Source organism: Vulpes vulpes, chromosome 3, assembly GCF_048418805.1.
Source record: "Vulpes vulpes isolate BD-2025 chromosome 3, VulVul3, whole genome shotgun sequence".
Taxonomy (NCBI): domain Eukaryota; kingdom Metazoa; phylum Chordata; class Mammalia; order Carnivora; family Canidae; genus Vulpes; species Vulpes vulpes.
In genome coordinates this window covers 90,382,174-90,399,768 of record NC_132782.1, presented here as the reverse complement: position 1 = coordinate 90,399,768, position 17,595 = coordinate 90,382,174, and positions in this window count along the sequence as shown.

The window sequence follows — 17,595 nt, the reverse complement described above, 5'->3', positions numbered from 1 at the left end:
AGAATTCTATTAAAGGCGCAGGAGCCTGCTTTGTAAATCCTATTTGGGGACTTTCAATAACTATCGATAATCTCATCTGCACAGAACCCCCGCCTCTCGTCGTTATCGGAAAGTTTGCAGCGTTTCCCGAGCAGCGCGGGGAAGGCCAGGCAGGCCGTGGACCGGGCACCTGCCGCTCCGCCCGGGATTAGGGCGCACCTGGGGTGCGAGGGACGCGGGGGGCCGTTGGTTAAGCCCGCCGGCTCTGGCGGACGCGCGGGGTAGAGACCCCAAGGGCCGCGCCTGGCAGGGCCGGCGGGAGGCCTTTGTTCGCTGCCCCGAGCCCCCGGGCTCCAAACCGCGCGCGGGGCTGCGGGGAGCAAGCGCGGGCGCGCGGGCGCCGCTGCTAATTGCTGCTAATTTTGTTTCATTAACTTTATTTACTCTTGAACTCCTTAATTGTTTTCCATTTATTTTTAGTAATTTTATAATGCACTAATAATCCCCCTCTGTCGGCGGACGCCTCCACCCCCTCCTCCTCTTCCCCTCCTTCCCTCCCTCGCCCCCCCCTCCTCCCTCCCTCCCGCCCTCCCTTCCTCCCTCCCCCCCGGCCTCCCAGGCTTCTCCACCGCGGACCCGGCTCGGCGTGGCGCTGGTAGCTGGGAGTCGAGGAGCCACGGGGTGAGCGGGAGCCTGGCAGGGGCCCGTGGACTCCCGGGGGTCCTTCCGCCAGGAGTTTTGCGGGGAGGGTGGCAGGCCAGGACAAAAGCTGGTCTCTGCGCCCGAGGCCAGGGAGGCTCCGATTTGAGCTGCTCCTCCCGGAGGAGGGAGCTCCGAGGCCCTGAGAAGGCCAGGGACTTGGCTAAGGTCATCAAGCGTCCCAGAGGCCACTCTGGAGCCTGGGTGAGGTTGGCTAGGCCGGGCCCTCCCCGCTCCTGCTTCTCTGGCTCCTCTGTGGCCTGAGCGGGTCTGCAGAACCGCCTGAGCTCTGGGCTGGGCCGCGTGGGGACGCGCGGTTCACTGCTGCTCGGAGCCTTCGCTGGGGATCCGGTGATCCCGCGCCCCCGCCCCCGGCCCCGGCCCTCAGGACCCAGCCCCGCGCCTTGCCGGTTATTAGACAGCTCGCGGGACTGTCTGCGGGCCGCCTCTTTCCTGCTAATTATCACCTTATGAAAAGTGTTTCATTAAGGAACTCTGCTTTTGATTAATTATCGACAGAATGCTGACCAGAAAGAAATGAAATTAATCTCTGACCCCGTCTGGGTAACACTGGAAATTCATCACATATCCTTTTAATATTGAAACACAGCACAGAATTTTAATAGAAAATATTGTTTTTCCAAACCTCCAGTCTTTATTAATGCCCCTGGGCAGGGAATGATATTGCTGGCAATATAGCAGTCTTTGTTCATTTTAAATTTATTAAACATAATGCACTTCATTTTCAAACATTTTACTGTTTCTTTTTAATTTCACTCAGTGTAAGTACAGAATAAAACCTTTTTAAACATTTAAGATATTGAAAACCCATATACGAGTGTATAACGGGAATGCTCCGGCCATCAAATAAATTTAAGTAGAAGCAATTGTAATTTTAAGCTCCCAAGTATTATCCCCTTCAGACATTAAGGCAGTATCCGTAACCATCAAATGGAAGTGTGAGGAGGAGAGGCTGCAAGGCCCTCTGGCCCCTGGAGACCTCGCCAGGGGGACCAGCCTAGTCCAGCAGCGCCAGCAGCCCCTCCAGGCCTCCCGGGTTGGCGGGGTGGGCACTATCTCCTCCATTTCGTTGGTCCAAGAGAAATGATTCTCGGAGGGCCAGGGTGCTTGTCTGAGAGGTGGCCCCCTCCACCCACTCTGTCCAGGCCACCAAGGACCTATGCTTCCTCTTGAGTGGACACAGACCTTTAGGGTTTGGAAGGCAATTCCTCCGTTTGAGAGTTGTGCTGGGCTCCCCCACCCTCAGCAGAGGTGCTTTCAAGCCTGTCCCACGCAGGTGGGCACCTGGCCAGTTCCCAAGCCCTGGGGTGGGGGCTCCCCTCAGATCACACCCCACCCCTCCTTTCGGGCCAGCAGCTGCCAGAGGAGCTGGGCAGGGGCACCCTTCCTTATCCTCACCGCCCCCCCCCACCCTCCTGCACTACTCCCCCCTTCATCCCCTTTCCCGAGGAATCCAAGCTCCGAGTTTAATGAGTCGTGAAGTGTGAGAACTTCCTGAGACCCCAGCGCCCCTGATGCCAATTCCAGATGTGCTAGGTGGGAGGGGCAGGGGCTCCTGGCCGGTGAGGACTGAGCCACCCCGGTCGGACTCAAGCGCCCAGCATCCAGGCTCCAGCCATCCAGGCCCTGAATTGGAAACAGGCAACTTCTCCACTGAGAAATTACTCTTTTTATTTCTTGTAGTGTTCATGGTGCCCTATTTCACGGCACCGACAAACGGAATATTACTTTTAAAACACTATGAAATACCAGGTCCTGTCCTCAGTGCTATTTCGGGGGGATTCAATTTTCTTTGAATGGCGAGAAGCTCCAGCATATCTTTTGGGGGCTGATCAGTGGCTCCACGGGAGGAAGAGGAAAATTCTCAGGGATTGTCTTGGCATTCCCGAGAGCCTTGTTGGTGTCTGGGTTCACCCACCTGCACTCACATAGCCGCGCTCACAACTAGCAAACATGTCTTAGACGGGGTCAGATACAATGCACGGCACTTTATACAAGCCTGCTCCTGTGCATTAGCATTCTTTATTACTCACAGGGTTCTAAGCCTGGCCTAGGCCAGTGACTATCTACAAGGTTATCTATGATCTATGATTTATCTGTTGGCAGATCTGTCGATCCCCCACGTATCCCCCCACCTATCCCCCCAGCACTCCTCTGTTGGTATCCTGATCTCATGGAGAAGTTATTCTGAGCTCTAGAAAAAAAGTTCCTCCCTTTCTGCATTGGTGAGTGTTCCATTTTGGCCCGACCTCACAGCAGACAGCTTTGTTCCCCAGTGTTTGTGGTCAGGGCTGGGAGAGGCACTGGAAGAGAGGGCTTTTCTGGAAACATTTCAGCCCTCCATTTAAGTGGAGATGGTTTCTCCCTCTTGCTTCTAATCAGGGCGATAGATGAGACCAGGCATCTGGGAACCTGGAGAGGGCTTTCTAGTTGCTTGGGCCTACCCCCCTCCCAGGCCAGGCCCTCTCCCCACCTGAAGCAAGGCTGGAGCTGCCTTTCCTGGGTTCCGGGAGCTGCCAGCAGTGAGGGCTGGGGATCCAAAGTGAACCTGGAAGGAAGTCTGTAGAGTTAGGGTGTGTGTGGGGAGAGATGAGGCCTTCCCCAACCCCATAAATAAGAAGAAAGCCAGGGCATAATAAGCGGAAATAACATCAGAGTCCCCACTGATCCTCCTATTACATCCTCTCCTCCTAGACCTTTGCCCAAGACCACTCTCCCAGTCCCTTGGAGGAGGAGAAGCCAGGAGTGAGAACAGCCAGCTCCGGCTGTTCTGTTACTCCATCTTGCCAGAGTAGGGCCAAGGAAAGTCCAAAAAGGAAACACTAGCCTGTGAGTTTCATTTTTCCTTCTGATCTACTTAAAATAAAAACAAACAAAACAAAACACAGAGGCACCTAGGCTACACCTCATGTCCAGCACATTCTGCTGGACCTGCTCAGCCTCCGCAGGCACAGGGTTCAACTGAGGTGGAGGGTCTCCCAGTGTGGCCCACCCCTTAGATTCTTGTGATTTTAGGATCTAACGCTCCCCTGCTTCTGGACCAGGAAGACCCCTCACCAGCTCCCCACCTTGAGTCCTGGACCCCCCCTGTGCAAAACCCACTCTCTCCGGACTTTCCTGTAAACAACTGCTTACTGGAGTTAAGACTCTCTCTCTCTCAAAAAAAAAAAAAAAAAAAAAAAGAAAAAGAAAAAAGATAAAGCGATTTAAAGATAATTAATTGCATTAAACTATTGACTAACTACCTCGCTCAATAGTAATTCATTTAGAGAATATTAAAATCGGAGGAACAATAATAAAATTGATGCCAATTCCCACGGGGAGGGAGATGGCCAGCAAATTGGATACTTTTCTTAATCTGGCGTAAATAATAACACGTCTGCTCCCCTTCTCTCTCAGGCCGATTCCTCTATCATTTATTCCAGACTCTAAAGCCGGGTTTCATAATTGATATCAGTTACTCAATGAGTGGTTTTTCATTTGTTCTTGTTATCCGTGATAATTGCGAAGTTCAGCCTCTCTCGGAGTTGAGTCTCGGCTCTACGGTGGAGGCCTGCCTGGTGCCTCCAGCGCAGCGCTGGGGCCAGGGGCCCAGGTGGTAGGTGGGGGCGCTGGCTGCTGGCCCCCCCACCCTCCCGCCGGTGTACCCCGGGCAGATGCACAAGGCCCCCAGCCTGATCGTGGGGCCAAGCTGCAGGGCCCCACGGTGGGGGCTGGAGGGGTCGGGGCTTCCGTGGGGCGTGAAGGTCCAGAGCTCCGCCGCCCGCTGAGAGGCACGCTCAGGCACGGACCCAGGGTTCAGAACTGCAGCAACAATCCGTTTTTGTTTGAAAAGCGGTGGGTGAAAGCGATGAATCCCAAACGGCATCTGGGAGAAAAATGTCACAGACCCTGAAGGAGAATAGGGGAGCTGGAGAAAGAGAGGGACACTTGGCTGAGGGGCAGCTGGACCAGGGGTGGGGCGCAGCAGGGAGGAAGGACGGATGCTGGCTCCCAACCCGCTCCCTCCCGCTCCAGCTCCGGGCACAGGATGCTCTCAGGCCGGCCGGAGCCCTGGCAGCCAGTCCGGTCCTCGAGATGACTATTTGTTATTTATTCACTTATTTATTCATTTATAAAGTGTTTACTTAGCTCCGTGCAGATGTAACATCTCATTTACAGCGTGGCCTCGGGGCATAGAAACAATTGGCAACAAAAGAGTAACTCCGGAGATTTAGAGAAACACACACACACACACACACACACACACACACACACACACCAACAACAACAACGACAACAGAGCTGAGCTGGTGAGCGGGGAGGGCGGAGAGCGCGGGAGAGGACCCGGGACCCCGCAGGAGTCGCGTGGGGGCTGCGCGGGTGCGCACTGTCCCGGCTGGGCCGACCGCGCCCAGGGCGCCTCCGGGGTGGGTCCGGGCCTGCCGGGGACCCCGAGGCGGCGGCAGCCAGGGCGGCCCCACGGAGGCGTGCGCCCCCGCCCCGGGTCCCGGCCCTCCCGGCTGGCACCTGGCGCCCAGGAGCCCGCTTTGGCTGCCGGGCGGAGGGCGCGCAGACCTCGCCGCGGACCGCCTCCTCCCCACCCCCAGGTCCCTATCTCCGCGGCGCGAGCCCTCCGCAGCGGGTCCTGGCGGCTGTGCAGCGGGGAAACTGAGGCCCCGGGGCTCTGCCGCTGGGGCGCCCGGGAAGGTGCGGGCAGCTGAGCTTTCCTTCTGGGGTGCGAGGGATAAGAGTGGATGATGGGGGGCGCACTGGCGGGACCCCCGGCCCGCCCCTCCCCTGCGCCGCGTGCGGGGGTCTCGGCAGTGGCCGAGCACAGAAGGGGCTGCAGGGGGTCCCCGCCCCCCGCGGGCGCCGGGGCGCGGACGGGAGGCAGCTGGGACTGTTTAACTGGGAGCCGGTTGCTTGGCAACCCGCGGCGGCTCATTACCGCGGCCACAGTGATTAACCAAAAAAGAAAAAAAAAGAAAAAGAAAGAAAGAAAGAGAAAAAGAGAAAAAGAAAAAGAAAGGAAAGGGGAAAGAAAAAAGTCAGGAAGAAAACATAGGGGAAAGCTGGAATATGAAAGTAAAATGGATTATTTAATTAGCTAATTGATAATCAACTACTTCTTAATTATTCACTTAATTTAAAAAGTGTAGCTCCCAACACTGCCCTCATCCAGCGGGCTGGTACACAAGCAGGATTTTCAAAGGCGCCCTCTTCCCAGTCCACCTCTACCTCCTGCCGCTGGGAGGCAGCTTCCTCTCTCGGCAGGGTCCCCAGCCCCTGACCCCCACCCCTCAGGAGGGGGCCGCTGAGAAATACTCTCCTCTGACAGCCAGGACAGCAGCACCTCCAGATATCCGGGAGCTTTTTTAGGAGGGAGGGAGGAAGGGGGTGATCTTACTTCCCTGCGGTGCGGAGCGTAGTTTCCCTGTGTCCAGGTGGTGTGTTAGATTGTCCCCTTGCTCCCACAGATGCTTCAGGGTGTGAGGGGTCGGGGTGAGCCCTGCGGGACACCTGCAGGGGGCAGGGGGTGCTGGACTGGTCAGTTCTGGGACTCTGTATTCACCACCTCAAGCATATTTGAAACAACCTGTGGGATGGGTGCTCTCACTGTCCCCCTTCTAAGGACAGTGAAGTGAGGCCTGTCTCACACAGCAATGTTAGGCACAGCCAGAAGTTCAGGGAGAGCGAGGAGGAGGTGTGGAGCAGTCATTCAGGGCCCTGAGGTTGAACCAAGGCAGGCTGGGAGCTTGGAGGGTCGCCATCTGAGCTGGGTCTCCAAGACTGGCTGCAGGGCATGTGGTGGCAATGTGTCACCACAAGGGCGCCCATTTCCCTTGCTGCAAGGACCCCCAGCTGAGGCCTTCCCTGGCATTGCCCAGGATGAAGACTGTGCCCCATCTGGGGGCACCCCATCTGATCGCTCCAGCACTGTGCATACGAAGCCTGTCCCTGGGCCTCCATTTGGGGCAGCTCTGGAAGACAGAGCTCTGGAGCCCCGTGAGGTGTAGTCTACCTTCTGCCGGCCAGCCTTCCCCCTCCCTGCGCCTTCCTTCCCCAGCCACCTCCTCACAGCTTGCAGAGCTCCTCTCTGGTTTCCCTGGTGCCCTGCAGACGCTACTCAGGCCACTCGGCCCAGCAGACAGGGCTTTGCAGATGAACTGAGTGTGGGAGGACAGGGGTGCAGCAGGACGTCCTGTTGCTGGTCCTCTAGAGCTGGACACTAGCTGTGGGGCTTCGTGTCCTGGCTCTAAGAACAGACAAACACCCCATCTCCTCCTTTCTGCCCTGGGGGCTCCCCTTCCTTCCCTCCTTACTCCTCCTCCTTGGATTCTCCTCTTTCCCTTCAGGCCCTGTCCCTCCTCCCACCAAGCTCTCTATGGGATTCCTTCTGACCCTGGAAAATCTAGAGCAGCCACTTTGCTGGGGGCTGGGGAGGAAAGGGAAAGCAGCCCCCACCCCAGGGGACCCTAGTAAGGACCTCACTTAGCCTCCTTTGGGTGCTGGGGGCAGGTGATAGGCTGCTGCTGGAGTTGAGGAGCACTGGGACCTCTGGTGCCACAGTCACTGAGACCCACAGACCCTGGCAGGAGGGAGGACTGGGCCAGCCACCTTGCTCCACGCAGAGCAGAGAGGTCAGAGGGAGCCGAGGAAAAGCAGGAACAGAGTTCATTAGGAGCCTTTGCGGGTTTGCTTGAGGGATTGGGCACAGCATCCTGAACTAGAAGCCTTAGAGAGGGCAGGGCAGGGCCCCACACTGGGGTCTCTCTGAGCCTTGCTCTCCTCACTTGAGTGGCAGGGTGTTTGTCCCAGGTGGGGAGTGTCCCAGGAGCCTTGGGACAGCATTGTAATCCCGGTGTGGGGGAAGGCCTGGACTGGTTTGTCTTACCCTGCTAGCCACTGTCGTCATCCCTCCCACCTGCCCCTGCTCAGGTGTTTCAACGACATGCTAGGAGCACACATACTCCCTATCTTCATACTCCAGGATGATGCGGAGGCCTCTGCGCCCCAGGATCCTGTGAGAAATGGTCAGACATGGATGTTAAAGTGTACCCGGGATTTGTTTTAATCAGGAACAATGAGACATGCAGACACAGAAAGGACTGTCATGAAGGAAGAAGTTTACAGGGATTCCTGGATCCAGGAGAGAAGGCCCACCACGCAGGGCCATATGGGGAAGCACCAGGATATGAGGGGGCCACGGAAAAAGCAGGGCCCAGGGCTTTTATGTGATGTCCAAGGGAAGAAGTGTGTGACATGAGATCAGTGAATTTGAGCAAGTTTAGGACTGGCTAGTTTGAATAATTTTGGGAGGCTGGAGGGCATGAGGTTGTCCCTGTCTGTCGGGTAGCTGGCTCTGGGTGGTTAGCTATTAGCAGCCGGATAATGCCTCCTGGAAGGTAAGAGCCAGAGACAGGAGGCGGTTCCAGCGTGGGCTCTGGATTGGTTGGCTTACATTTGAAAGGAATGGTCCTGGGGCAAGTTCTTGCCTTTGGGGAGGAGTCCCCAAAAAGTCCTCTGTCCCGAGTCACTGAGTCACTGAAGTAGCAGATGCCAGAGCATCTAGAGTATAGAAAGTAAGGGGCGCTGGGCCACTAGAGCATGCAACTCTTGATCTCCAGGTCATGAGTTTGAGTCCCATATTGAGTACAGCGATACTTAAAACAAATGAATAAATAAATACACAAATAAACCAATTTTTAAAAAGAATAAAAAAGGAATACAGAAAATAAGAAGACATGGTTAATACACCTGCCCCACACCCCCAGCTTTGTGGGTGAGGGAAACTAAAGGTTTAAATCCATTACTACCCACTGTCCCAAATACAGTGATGGGGAGGGGGGGTAATGGCCCAAGGCCAAAGGGAGGGGCCACAGCTGGGGAGCAGAGCTTCTGTGGGACGTGCTGTGGAAGGTGGGCTTGGGCCCAGAGCACACAGCCGAGCACATACGGGCCCCTCTGTATGCCTGTCCAGAAGTAAGGTGAGGTGCCACCTTACTGGGTGTCAGTGAGGGGCCCTGAGCTCTGTCATAGCACTTAGGATGACCTATCTTAGGTGGGTTTCGTGAGGGCAGCCACGGGGGGTCACTTTGCCCAGAGGGGAACTTGGGGCTGTCTGGACACTGCCTGAGCACCTTTCTGGGCCACAGCCTGACAAGACAGGGAGTGGGGCTGCACTGCTGGGAGTGTCTGCAGGGAGCAACCTCAGGTCCCCACCACCCACCTGGGAGTCCCCACCCTGTGTCTCCTGACCTTGCCCTCATGGGAGCTTCCAGGGCTGAGCAGCAGTCAGGAGAAGGTGGAAGGATGGTCAGGCTGATTTCCCACTCTTTGAGCTGATTTCCGGGCTTGTTGACTGACACTGGCTTCTAGATGCCTCTTTCTGCAGGCTGAGAGGGGGGGGTGAGCAGAGGACCTCAGGGTCTCCACAGCATGGGAAGGCCCCGAGGCCTGAGCCCCTCGGGTATACCCACCTGTCTTATCTCTGCCAGGGTGGTGGTGAGGATTTAGGGGATAGCATATGCTAGGGTCTGACCCGTGTCCCTCTCCTCAAAATTCATACATTGAAGCCCCAGCCACCCACCTCACTCCTCAGAATGTGAGTATCTTCCGAGACCAGGGTCTTTAAAGAGGGGTTTAAAGTACAAGGAGGTCATGAGGTCATGAAGTGGGCTGTACTGCAAGAGGACTGGTGTCCTATGAGAAGGGGACATAAAGACACAGGCAGGCACAGAGGGGCAACCACATGGGGATATGGGGAAGACAGCCAGCTGTCCTCATGCCCAGGAGACACAAGCCCCGCCCATACCTCCACCTTGGACCTCTCGGACCTCTCTCGTCTCCAGCCCCGAGAGACAATACATGTCTGCAGTCTAAGCACCCCCTCCTGGGATATTTGTTCTGGCAGCACCAGTGGACTCACTACCTCTCATCATAGGGTGGGCACAGTCTCACCTGGGCCCTGGGGTGACTTTGGGGTGAGAGTTCTGACACCCGCAGGCCTCAGTGTCTTCACTAGGGAACCCCACTGGGTCTCACCAAGACTTGGGGACAAGTCTGTTCCCCCTCAGGACACTAAAGCCAGGAACAAGGCCTAGTTCCCCACCCCCCAGCTCTGATCCAGTAGCCTAGGCCCATGGGGGCGGGGTGCTCATGTCCTTGTCTGGAAGTCAGGGCTGTTCCCCCTTCCTGCCTGGCTGGCTCCCTCGGGAGGAGGCCTGCTCTCTGGCTGAGCCGTCAGGGCCCGGGCAGATGTCTCTATCCGGGGCATGCTTCTATCTCTGGAGCCCTCCTTGCCGGCAGAGAGAAAGAGAGAAAGGCTGGGCTGGCCTTGGCCTCGGTTTCTGTGGAGGGAACTGGCGTGTGGGGTGGAGGGCTGTTCCCAGCTTTTAGCTGCAGATTTATGTAAATATGGATTATGGAATTTGGCCCCAATTCTCCCTTCCCTTCCCCTCCTCCCCTACCCCAGCGCAGACTGGGCATTAGTGCCCGTTGGTGGGTGGATTTCTGCAGCCTGTCAATGAGCAGCAGTTAATTCTCAGGCAAATGTCTACTTATCTCACTGTGTGCTGGGCTTAGGCATCGCAACGGACCGCCCCACTCAGCCTGGAAGGGGGTGGAAGGGAAGGGGGCGCACAGCGGGCCAGACCAGGGGGAACTTCCCAACCCTCCCTTGTGGGTTCTCTCAGCTTCAGGGTAAGAGTCACATGCGGCCACCAGGGGCAGGGGAGAGAAGAGGTGTCCAGTAGCTAGGCCAGTGTCTTCTGGCTTTGTGACTCTGGGCAGGTCCGTCCTTCCTTCCTTCCTTCCCTCCTTCCCTCCTTCCCTCCTTCTTTCTCCCTCCCTCCATTCCTCCTTCCCTCCCTCCTTCCTTCCTTCCTTCCTTCCTTCCTTCCTTCCTTCCTTCCTTCCTTCCTTTTCTTTCTTCTTTGAAGTAAACTGTACCGCTGACCTAGGGCTCGAGCTCATGACCCTGAGAGCCAGAGTCACATGCTCCACAAATTAAGCTCTGAGGAAGCAGTGGCCTGCACTGCATGGTGGCCTTGGCATGGTACAAGGCTAGTAAAGCCTGTCACCTGGAACCCAAGGGCATGGTTCTGTCCTCTACCACCTCTGATTTAGAAAGATGCAAGACGACAGCATGCACTCAGCTGAAGCTCAAGCAGAGTCTGGAGAGGCATGTAGAACCAAGCCTCCCATGAACAGGGAGCCGGCCCTGCTAGGTGACAGACTCTGGTTCCGGTGAGAGTCCCCCAACCCCCACCTCAGGAGGACCCAGGGAGGCAGTGGACCCCAGAGACTTCCTCAGGGTTGCACAGAAGTGAGAGTGTGAAAGTCATTCGGTTTAATGAGCAGCATGAGCAACATCACATTGGGCTGGGACACCAGGCGTGCTAGTCCGCATGGAGACGGTCCCGTGTACTCAGCTTCTGCAGGTTGACCCCTGCTTGCTCAGCACCTAGAGGGCTCCCACTCCTTCCGCACCAGTGGGATCATCCTAATCTGCTGCCTGGAAGGATGGAGGTCCCCTGGTGCAGGTGACCACTGTACCCTTGCCTGCTATCACCCCCATCGATCCCTTTTTCCCTCTGATTTCAGAGCCACAAGAACCACGAAATTAGTTCTAAAAAAATTAGCCCTTTACTTCCCTGCTAATCCCCTAACTCCCTTAATTAAGTCAATGGTAGCCTAAATTGTTCTAAACATCTTTTGGGGGATTATATATTTTAATCATCATTATCCAATGAATATTTGATTATATAGTCATCATATAATCAAGAGTAAAAATTATAATCCAAAAAAAGGCATTTAATAACACTTTAAAGGCCGGGGTATTTGATAAAGAGCGCTGGAGGATTAGGTGCTGCACTCAGAGATGCCAGGGGCTGCCCAGTCAGGGACTCAAGTGGTCGCTCTGTTCTGAAAAAATAAGACCGTGATTTAAGGGAAAAGGAGAAAGAAAACGAAGCCGTTGTGTCCCCGTCACTCCCTGCTCCTTGAGTCACGAGCTATCTTATTGGGACAGCTGTTGTGGAAGTGAGTCCTATAAATATCACTAGGTTTAGGGTTTCCACAGAGTGTTATGGGAGCCCCTGAGTTAGTTGGTAAGGTCTTCTGGCCCAGTGTCCTGTGGTGAGGCCAGAACTGTCCCGCCCACCCCCCCCCCCACCTCTGAACCTCCGACTCCCCCATCCCCCAGCAAGCTTGGTGAGCTCTCAGTTACCTGGGTATCGGAGGGACAGAGCCGCAGTGGCTACGGTCAGGAGTCTGGGTCCAGCCCCGCCACTCACCTGCTGTGTGACCTAAGACAAATTGCTTAACCCCCCTGTGCCTGGCTTTCTGTATCTGTGAAATGGAGATGATGCAAGGGCCCAGTAGGCTGGTGGGGAGCTCTGAGTGCGGTAATGCTACAAAGTGCTTACGCAGCACCTGACCTGTGGGTAGCGCTCCCTCTGTTAAGTATGAGCTGCTACAAATAGCTTACAGGGGACGGGACATAATCCAGAAGCCACTGAGGTGCAACCTCCCAGAACATTGTGGGGTGTCCCCCTGTAAGTCTGCTTTCCTCAGGGTGCAGGATCCCGTGCCCACTGGAAGAGGCCTTCCCGGCCACTGAGGCCAGGCTTCTCTGTTTAAGGAAGGAGGACTGAGGCCCAGAGAGGAATGGGGGTGGGGTCCCAAGGTCTACTGCTCTCTTTCACTGTGTCTCCCTCCTGCCCCCAGAAAGGTGGTCCCCACCCTGCAAGGGGTAGGATGTGGGAGTGCCCAGGAGGGTGCTGCCTCGCTCCTGAAACCTGTGTGGGAGTGCGGGGATGGGAGGCTGGCAGTGCTCTGCTCAAGATGTCTTTCCCAACAGTCCTGCTGACATCTGCTTTCCTTACAATCAGCGGACTCACTTGTCTGTGTGCTTTACAGCACATCTGGAAGGTGGAACTGTAAAGCGGAAGGAGAAACACCCCTGACTTTCCAAGATCTGATTGTGGCTTGCTGGTCACCACATAATGAGGCCCAGGACACTTGGGCCCCTCACACCTGGTCCTCTGGAGCCCTTCCCCTTCCGCAGGCATCTGGCCACACGGAGTCACACCGCTCGTGCTGCCTTTCCTGCAAACTCCTACTCATCCTCGAAGGCCTCCCTCAGGTGCCCCCTCTCTCCCCTGAGAGGCCCTGGATTGCCTCTGGCAGGACCACTGGCTTGGCTGTCAGTTCTTATCTCCATGGTAGCACCCGTCATGGGGCTTCACCCTGGCCCTGTGCCTGGCATGTGGCCAGCATCCCACCAGTGAGGTCACACCTGTGGATGAGGACACTGAGGTCCAGGGAGGGGCATCAACCTGTGCAGGTCATCCTGGCATTGTGTTGCACTGGTCTGACATCCAGGCCTCCTGCCGCCCCAGCGTGGACACTTTCCCTTGTGTCCCGAGTCCCAAGACAGTGTCCTGGGGCCTGCGACTCAGGATGCCCGAGTCTGGCCCCTCCTGCTGGGCTGGGTCCCGTGTTTCCTGGCCAACCCCCAACCTTGGGCGCTGCTTCTCCCTCTGCTCTTCCCAGGACGTGGGGGTACTGCCCCGCCCTCTGTGCCTCCTGTGGCATCTGTGCCAGGCGAGTGGCTGGTGACACTGTGCTGTGAGTCCCCCTCTATTGACGTCTGCTGAAATCATTTGAGACAAAGTTACTGCACAGACATTAGAGCCACTTTTCAGAGCGAAACATCTGTCATTTAGCACTATGACGCTGCGGGGACGGCACTTTGGAACAATCTTGTTGCACTTAATTTATTTTCTTCCGAATACTGCCGAGAAGGGTGAATGCCTAGGTGCTCTGTCTGGACAAATTTGACTCCTGCTAGGCAAGGATACCCCTGTCCCCCACAGGGGACTACCCACCCGTCTGAGGAGACCTGCCCAGGGGCTTGCATCCCCTGATTGATCCATTTTCACACTGGCCAGGAGCCCTCCGTGGGAACCCCAGCAGACGACTTTCTCTCCCCCCTTCGCCCCAGCCCCCCTCCCCCGCCCCGGGCCCAGTGACAGACCACATGGGGGATCTTCCCATGGGGAGCAAGGGACCAGGGGCTTGCTCACCCCCAGTCGGGCTCTCCTTTCCCACACTGCTCACTCCTGCCCTCCCGGCACCAGGGACGGAGACCCCACGCTGGTGCTCTGGGACCCCACATCCCTCCTCCAGGGTGAGCTCCTGCCCAGTGTTTTTCCCCAATTTGGCCGAAAGGGAAACCCTTGGTCCTCCTGTCCTGGCCCTATTCCACTCTTGAGAGGCTGACAGTGGAGGAAGCAGAGACCCAGAGAGGGTCAGACACTTGCTGGGGGACACACAGCAGAGCAATATCAGAGCAGGGTTTTGAAGATGCCTTCCCCACTCTGCCTTGCCAGGAGGGCTGACAGCAGGGAACAGAGGCTGGAATAGACCATGTGAGGGGAGATTGGGGCTGGATAGGGCTGCAGGGCAGGGCAGTCCTTGAGCTAGACTTTGGGGCCAGAAGCAGCCTCTCCCCATCATCCATTTTGCCTCTGACATGGGGCAATTGTGCTCATCTGAAATAACAAGCCCCTACACTGCTGGCTACCTGAGAGCCACCTACCAGCCCTGGGGACCCCTTGTGTGGGGACAGAAGTGCCAGAGAGAGAGGAAGGGAGAGAGCCTTTGCCTGCCCTGCCCTCTTCTGCTGCCCCTGCCTCATGGCCAAGCTGCATGGCCCCAGCCCATCTGCCTGAGCCCCCTGAGGAGTTTGGGGCTGTCTTCCCTTCCCCACCCTGGCTCTGGTAAGGCCGAGACCATGCAGGATTCATCTGACACATCTCTCATTTTAGGGATGAGGAACCTGAGACCCAGGGAATCTGGGGTGTGTCACGGGCAGCTCCCCTCAGCTCAGGAGAGCCATGTCACTGTTGGTAACCTCACCTTGCTGACTTGAAAGTGGCCGCAATAGAATATTTATACCACGGAAATGGGAAAATGCTACAAATCAGGGCTTTGCTCCTCGAAGAGGGCTCCTTGTTGCACATTGTCCACCATAGCAACACCCAGGTAGATGGTGACCTTTGGCACCTGCCTATGCTGCGTACCTGTGTGCCAGAACCTTCCAGGGGCTCCCATGGTCTTCCCAGCAAGTCTGTGAGGTTGATGGTCATAGATGAGCATGGACGCTGCTGGAGTGTGGGCTGTGCCCCAGGTTGGTGAGGGTCAGGCCTGAGGGTTGCGGTGTCCTGGGGTCCTGCCTGTCATGCTCATGTGACCCTGTGTAGGAAGCATCGGCACCCCAGGCCGCAGAGCAGAAAAAGGCTCAAAGTAGCCACAGACTTACCTAAGACCAGAGACCATGGACCTGGAGCAGCGGTGAGGTGGGTGGCTTCTGGGGGCCCTGGGGGCAGTCCTGTCCCAGGGGGTGCGAGAAGTGTTTGGGGGGTGAGGACGTAGGATGGCCCAGGGTGGTGCCAGGAAACTTCTTATCCCTATCCTGGCACTGTCACCAACTTCTCAAGTGATCTAAGTCCCCTACCTGCTCTGAGCCTGTTTCCCCATCCTGTGTCTCCTCTCAGATTCCACCCCCCCCCCAGCCCCCCATGCTGTGGAAATCTCTCCTGCCCCTATTCCATGGCTCTTGAAGCCAAGACTGTGATGGACTGGCCTGGGAGCATTCCTATGGCCCAGACCCCAGACACCCACAGGCCTGGATCTGCCAGAGGGCCACCCCAGCTGGAGGAGGTGGTGTGGAATGAAGCTTGGGGGTGGGGCCTGTGAGGGGAGCTACACCTACTGGCATGGGGGGAGGAGGCCAGCTGTGCACACTCCTGAAGCCTCCTGGGACCACCTGGCCACCCTCAGTGTGCCCATGGCCCCCTCTGCCGTCTTGGCATTTCCTTTCTGTGGGCCCTTCCTGGGCAGAGAGAAGCAGGAGCAGCTCAGGTCACAGCTGGGTCACACACAGGAGATGCCTTGCACCCACCTAGTGCTCAGAGAATGTTTGTTGCTTCAGATTGGAAGGGAGTCATTGGTGTGCTGGAGGGGTGGTGGTGCGGGGGGCGCTCACGCAGGCCCCTCAGGTTCAACCCAGAAGGAGCCAGGGCTGGGGTATGTGCCTGACCCCGAGCCCTGGGTGCTTCTGAGTGGGGCAGGAGCTCTGGGTCCTCCAGGACAGACAGGGCTTCCCCCTAAACCCGCACAAGCCCGCAGGCAGGTGGGTGATGGATGCAGGGTGTGCAGGAGCCACGTAGGCAAGTTCTCTTCCTCCTGGCCACTTAGGTTTGATTTGAAGGTTGGTTTCAGCCTGGCTGAGCCAGCCCAGGGCCCAGGCACCTCACAAGCATCATCTCCCATCAAACAGCATGAATAATTTAGTCTCTAATTAAAAGTGAGGTCAAGCCATGAAAAATGGCTGGATGTCCGGTGACACCATGATGCATTAAATTGCCGGCAGATCTGAGGCAGGCAGGCAGGAAGCTCTGGTGTCAGCATGGAGGCAGCGTGGTGGGGCACCCTGGGAGGAGGGTCTCCGAGTAAGGGCGAGGTTGCTGGGCAGACCCAGGGACACCCCCTTCCTGCCACCATTGTCACCTGAGGGGCTCCCTGCCCTCCAACCACCCCCTTGCCCTCTTGCTTTCCCCAAACACACCAGATCCATCCTGCTGTGGGTCTGTGCATGTGTTCTTTCTGGAATATTCTTCCCCCAATACCTGGTTGGCTTCCTTCCTTGCTTTATTCAGATCTTGCTCAGATGTCACCTTGCCTGTCCACACTGGCTATGACGCCATCTGCCCACCCCACTGGCCCGTTTTCTTTGTCCCACTCCCTGCCTGGGTCTCTGGGCAGTACCTCTCACTGCTCGGTGTTCTAGTTTATACTGAGTTGTCTATCTCTCCAACTAGAGGGCCAAGGTCCCATGTGTCCCCAGCACCAAGGACAGCACCCAGCACACAGCCGGTGCAGTGGAGGCTGAGCACCACAGGGATGTCCCTCCAGCCCAGAGCCCCCTGGAGACAGAGACAGATGAGGGGCAGAGCTGAACCGCCAGCTTATCTGCTTCTGTGTTCTCTCCCTCTCTCCTCTTGGTAAGTGGACACCCAGAAGACAGGCCCTGGGTCCCTCACCCTGAAAGTCTCATCTGAAACAGTGTGCTGTCCCTTCTGCTCTGGAATAGCTGGAGGGACACTGCAGGGAGAGGCGTCCTGGCTGCAGACTGGCTTCAGGAGAGCCCCACCCCTGCCCCACAGATGCCCACCTTCCTGACGGGTCAGGGCTGGGGGAACAGCCAATGGCTTAGGGGCCCTGCCCAGGAGACAGCCAACTAGGGCCCAGGGCAGAGGGCAGGTGCTGCAAGGGTGGGGCTAGAGCTCGACGCCCTTTCCTGCCTTGGGAGGACAGTACTCCAGCAGGAGATCCCTGACAGGTGCTGCCTGGAGCAGAGTCCCACAAGGAAGCAGGTCCAGAGCTGGACAAAGGAGAGGCTCTGTCTCCATGTTCTCAGCAGACCCTGCCCCAGAGGGCTCCCCAGCAGCACTGGGAGTCCTTGCAAAGGGGAGCCTTGAGGTGCGAAGCACTCACTGGGTCCTGTGTGGTGGTACCAGGATCATTCCCACTTTCCAGAGGGAAGAACTGAGGCTCATGGGGGTCGACTGCCTTGCCCAAGGCCCCATCGGTCAGTTGCTAGGAGCTGCCCACAGGGACCTCTTCTGTAGCATGGGGTCTGAGACCACCCAGCAGCTCCTGTTGCCCCCCCCACCCCCACTCTCACCCCGAAGTTCTGAGAAGTGAGGTCAGAGTCCAGACGAGGGAAGTAGTTGGGAGAGATGCTTGCCTGGGGGCTGGACAAACATGTTCTAGAACAGCTGGCTTTGGAGACCAGGCCAGCGACTTTATCCTACCACAGGGGGCTAAGTGAAAGTCTCACCT